The sequence below is a fragment of the Chondrus crispus genome, genomic scaffold (assembly GCF_000350225.1).
Source record: "Chondrus crispus Stackhouse genomic scaffold, scaffold_49, whole genome shotgun sequence".
Lineage (NCBI taxonomy): Eukaryota > Rhodophyta > Florideophyceae > Gigartinales > Gigartinaceae > Chondrus > Chondrus crispus.
Genome location: NW_005179389.1, coordinates 38,124 through 43,903, shown reverse-complemented (window position 1 = coordinate 43,903; position 5,780 = coordinate 38,124).

Sequence of the window (5,780 nt, the reverse complement as noted above, 5' to 3'; positions counted from 1 at the left end):
GACAAGCTGGAGAACAAGGTAGACGCCATCACCAACCAGCTGGCGGAACTGTCACTGATGATGAAGAAACGACAGACGCCAGGGGACAGTGATACGAGTTGGACATGTTCCTATTGCAAGGAACCAGGGCATTCAGCGACTCGTTGTCGTTCCAACCCACACCGTGATACTCGTTGTCCAACGTGTGGAAAGATTTTACACACGACGGAGACCTGCTGGTCCCGCTTTCCTAGAAAGAATGTGGCTCATGCACGTCCCCAAGATAACGCTGGCGCAGGAAGCGCTTATGGCCCCAAAGCAAGCGGTTCTTCCAACGACGCCGGTGAAAAGGCCACCAGAGACTCGAAGCAGGTCACGGTCATAACTGAGACCACCAAGGGAGAATTGGTGGCAGCTATTAAACGCAACGCCGAAGGAGAGGCCTTGCCGAATCAGTCGAAGAACCGTGAAGACGTTTCGATCCCGAGGCTGCTGAATCCCACTCCGGTAGCTCCTAGGGGAACTCTCCCCTGGAACGAGGCGCTGAGAGTGCCGAGAGTGAAGCCTGCACGCCAGAAGAAGAAGTATGGTTCAAAGAAGGCGGCACTCCAGGAGCACGTCAGCAAGTACAACGTCGTGTCAGAGCTGGCGAATGCGCCGTCTGGTCTGACATTTGGACAACTTGTCCGTGAAGACGATGAAGGAGCAAGGAAGGAGATGAAGCGCCTTCTATCCAGGAGATTGGGACGTTCTCGCGGGTTTGCGGGCCACACGGATGTCTTCCCGAGGCGTCTTCGGGTGGTTACTGTTCAAGTTTATGGAACTGATGCTCAAGCACTACTGGATTCGGGTGCGGTGCCGAACATCATGTCGCCACACCTCATGAAGAGACTTTCTCTGACGCCAGAGAGTGCGAAGAAACACATCACGGTGGCAGATGGGAAGAGCTCCCCTTGTGTTGGATCACTGCACCAGGTCCCCGTCTCGTTCGGGGGATTAGTGAGCATGATGGACTTCCTTGTCTTTACGGGAACACCGTACGACGTCATCGTGGGGATGCCGTCGTTAGAGGAGCTCCAAACGTGCATTAATTTGGGGCAACAGCATGTCCAAGTAACTGTGGGTGCTGAGACGATTCAAGTAATTCTTGAGATGGATGAAGACTGTAAGAAGCCGGGATCCGCTACCGACAGTGAGGACTTCACGTCAGACTCGGGGGCCGTGCCGGCTGACTCGACTGATACGGATGAAGACTTCTTCCTTTCGCTGCGTGAAAGGGTGCCGTTTGAACCAGACCTTGCCTGGGCGAGAGCAGTCACTGAGGACGAAGATCCTCATGCTGGACTTCCGGACCTAGCTGAGGAAGGCTCAGAGTAAGAGCCGGCGGATGAGAAAGAGAAAAGAGATGAGAAGGAGGAACTTCTCATGTCTAAGCTGAGCCATATCAGCAGAAAGAACGCCGACCTCATAATGTGTTCTATCAAGAGTATGGGAATAGCTGCATGGTCTTTGGACGACCTCAGGCCTGCAGATGTCCCTGTGTCACATTCCTTTGAATCAAATGACGACAGACCCATTTTGCACGCCGTTCGTAGGCTCCCTCCGAGACACAACGCGGTAGTGCGTGAGAAGATCGAGAAGATGCAGAAGGCAGGGATCATTACCCCCTCTGTAGCTCCTTGGTCGTTTCCAGTCGTCATCGCAACGAAGAAGGACGGGAAACCTCGCTTCTGTGTTGACTACCGCGCGCTTAACCGCGTGATGAAGGCCGACAAGTGACCGTTGCCTAAAATGAAAGAGCTATTCGACGACCTTGAAGGAAGCAAAGTATTCACTACCCTGGACTTGTTCTCGGGTTATTGGCAAGTGCGGATGGCTTCATGGGGCAAAGAACAGACGACGTTTGTCTGTCCGTACGGGACTTTTCAATTTGAAGTGATGCCATTCGGGCTCATGAAAGCTCCTTCAACATATCAAAGGATGATGGATGGCTTATTCAGAGACCTGCCATTCGTTCGGGTATACCTTGATGACGTGGTCATCTTTTCGAAGTCCTTGGACGTCCATGTTGACCACTTAATTGAAATGTTCGAGCTGATTGCTCGCAGTGGATTGAAGTTGAAGCTTGCGAGATGTTCCTTCGCGCAATCACAGACCAGGCTATTGGGGCACATCATCGGAAGGAAAGCGATTGAGGTGGATCCAGAGAAGACATCGATCATTTGGGACACCCCCGAGCCGCGCACCAAGACGGAGTTACGAAGCTTCCTTCGACTAGAGGGGTATTACCGCCGATTTATCCCTAAGTTCGCAGAAATTCTCTGCATCGTTGCATGCTGCTACTTCTACCAATGTCGAATTTGAATTTACGGAAGGGATGCGGACCGCCTTCCAGGAGTTGAAGAAGAGGGTGACGTCTCCTCCGCTGTTGGCGCTCCCGAAGTTTGACGAACCCTTCGTGGTCGAGACAGATGCATCCAACATGGCAGTGGGAGCAGTTCTGGCTCAGAAAAAGGAAGACAAGAAGGTGCACCAGATATAATACGCCAGAAGGACGATGACGGAGACTGAGAAGAAGTACTCCATCTGTGAGAGAGAAGCATTAGCGGTGATCTTCGCGCTAAAGAAATTTCGGGCGTATTTGCTCTCAACGCAAAAGTTCAAGTTGATTACGGGCCACCAAGCGCTTCAGTATGCGTTCAAAAAGAAGGACATCCACGGTAGACTTGCCCGTTGGTTGGATTTCCTGGCGAAGTACGAATTCGAGATATTGTACCGCCCGGGCTCAAAGAATTGTGCCGCTGACTTTTTCTCTCGTCTAAAAGAAGACGATGGCAGGCGCGAGGAGGATGAGGGGGACCTGTTATGTGCTGCCGCTTTTGCGAAAGGACATATATTGGAAGACATGGAACCTCATGTACAGGACACGTACCGTTATCTCGAAGGCGAAGAGATGGTCGAGCAAGATGCTGCGCAGAGGCACAGAATCAAGAAGAACTCCAGGCGGTTCCTCGCCTGGAACGGAAGGTTGTTTCGCAGGACGAAGAATGGGATCAGAACGATCCCTTCTCGGGGGACTCGACTGCAGATATTGCGGTCGCTGCATGACGATATTGGCCACTGGGACGCTGCAGCTACGAAGCAGTTCGTCCTTGACAGGTACTGGTGACCGGGAGTTCATGGTGATACCTACTCCTACGTTCGTGGATGTGAAGGCTTCCAAAAGGCTGCGCCCATCCCGACGTACAAGAGCACGGCGGTGATACCAGTCTCTCAGCTCTTTGAGACATTCTCGATAGACTTTGCGGGACCCCTTCCCAAGACGAAGAACGGAAAACGTTACATCCTGATAGCGGTCGAACATCTGACTGATTGGCCCCTGGTTTGGGCAACCGAGACCGCTACGTCCGCGGAAGCTGTCAAGTTCGTGAAGGAGGAGATCATCTACTCGTTTGGTTCCCCTCGGACTATAGTCTCAGATAACACAACATGTTTCAGCGCAACAGCGTTGAAGAACTTCATGGCACAACAGGGAATTTCATGGAAACCGGTCCTCGCCTATGCTCCGATGTCCAACGTAAAAGCGGAGCGTATGGTTGGGACCATCAAGCGTTCAATTCCGAAGATGCTATTAGGTCAGGGCGCCGCTACCTCTAAATGGGAATCGGCGTTTAAACAGATTCTCTACGGGTACCGTCGGCGCCGACTGTCCGACGGGTTCTCCCCGTTCGAGTTGATGTATGGAGTTAAGCCGCCCTCGCAACCCCAGACCGAGTCGAACCAAACTCGGTGGGGGGGCGTTGAGGGGCGCAACTTGGAACTGTTAGCGACCCTCGCGCTCCCAGCGACGAGACTGCTAAACAGCTCGATAGGAAGAGCAAGAAGACGGCAGTTATCTCACAACGCCAATTTGACGTAGGCGACTAGGTTATGGTTGCCCGAAGAACAGCCTTGGGAGGGCTACGGAAGTGGCCTTTAGGAGAATCTAAGTACTACGGCCCCTGCAGGGTAGTACGGGCAAAGCACCCGCGGTACACACTCTTGTCGCCGGGTTTGCGCTACAGTCGACGGGATATCCACGCAAGGCGTTTAATCCCCTTTATTCAGAAACCCGCACATCTTATGTAGATGTGATGCATGGGGGAATTGCCCCATGGACTGGTGCGGGGATGACTACGAGGAGTACGAGGACAGAGACGGTGTAGTTGAGAAAATTCGCTGGGATTGGACTCTCTGTGCGTTTTAAAGTCTTTGAGAAGAGTTGTTGAGCGTTACGGAAAGAGTCGAAATGAGACATCAACGGGAGTCAAGGTTGTTCGATGGAGAGGGGGCAATGTGCATTCTAGCGGAATGAGGAAAGAGGAGGCCGTTTGATCAAGGAACGTCGATGCTATAAGAGTTACTGTGACGCAAGTGCTGGCATTGTGAGCTGTGAAGGCGGCGGAATGGCCGAAACGACTACAGAAGACGTCTACATGCAAGGTGCGTCGGTGTATAATGCGGCTGAGAGACACTGGAACTACGGCAGCGTATGATTCAAATGGATTAGTGCATAATTCATGCGTGAGTTGGTGAATCTCTGACCGCATGCATCCTTGCATGCGAGCCACAGGTCGTAGGCTTGATCAGTTGATGCGACCGTCACGTAAGTGACGAGTTTGTCGAGCCAAAGGGCGATGAAAGCATGTCCAACTTGTTTCTCGATCTGGTTCTTGAAATATTTCGCTGGAAGTCAGGCCTGGGAGTAGCCGTTGAGGATGGTAAGTCGTCTTGGTCCACGAAAAATGACGTAATCCACTCGAGGTTACAGTTCGCCGGTTATCGTAAGACGGTGGTTGCTAATTTCTCGGCGACGAAACCAACGCCGCCGAAGGCTCAGGCGACGCGGAAAACACCCGGCCTGAGGCAAAGGCGACGCAAGACGAACGCAGGCCTCCTTGCTACCAAGCGCAAGATGTTGGACTTTCCCGCCAGTGGAAGCCCTTGCCGTCTGCCTGGTCCGAGCCATGTCGCACAGAGAGTAGCGCCCGAAGGACCACACACCTCTCGTGCGTGGCTCGGAACGCGGCGCGTTTCAAAGAAGTCCCGGAACGGGAATAGCAAGAAACAGAGGCTCAGGCGAGGCGGAGACCACGCGGCCTAAGGCTCAGACGGCGTTGGACGATTAGCGGCCGGAGGCCCGGGAGACGCGGAGACCACGCGACTCGAGGCTACGGTGACGCTGAACGTGAAAACCACAAATTTGGGCGACGCGCAGACCACACCGCCCGAAGTTAGGGTTAAAGTGCCGGAGGCGGCGCGAGAAAGAAGCAATGCCAGCGTAGTGGGTGCAGGACGGCGGTGGAGCGGATGAAGTGGTGTAGAGCGAGGACCGCGTAGAGGAAGGGTTCGGTGTAAAAGTGGAGAGACGGTGGCCGGGGGGCCAGAGCGGTCACGCGAGGAAGCGGGCCAGCATATTTACGTACAGCGGCAGCCCCGTGGGCTGCGCTGGCGAGGGGGTCATGTGGGATATTTTTAGGGAAAATTGCATTTCTACTGTAGAGGGAGATTTTATACTGTAGTCCGAGATTTTATTTGAATTTTAGAGAATCGCACGCGTACGGCCCGGCGGAATCCGGGCCGGACGCATGGACGGTTCTGGAAGGAATTTCGTAGAAATAAAAGAGAGAGGGTGACGGGCGCTGCGGCAAAAAGGGGTGGAGAGGGCACTCGGCCGACCCTCACCACGGAACGGCACGCTCCCCAAAACCGCCTCCCCCATTTCACTGACAACATATGTGATGGATTGCAGCAGACATCGA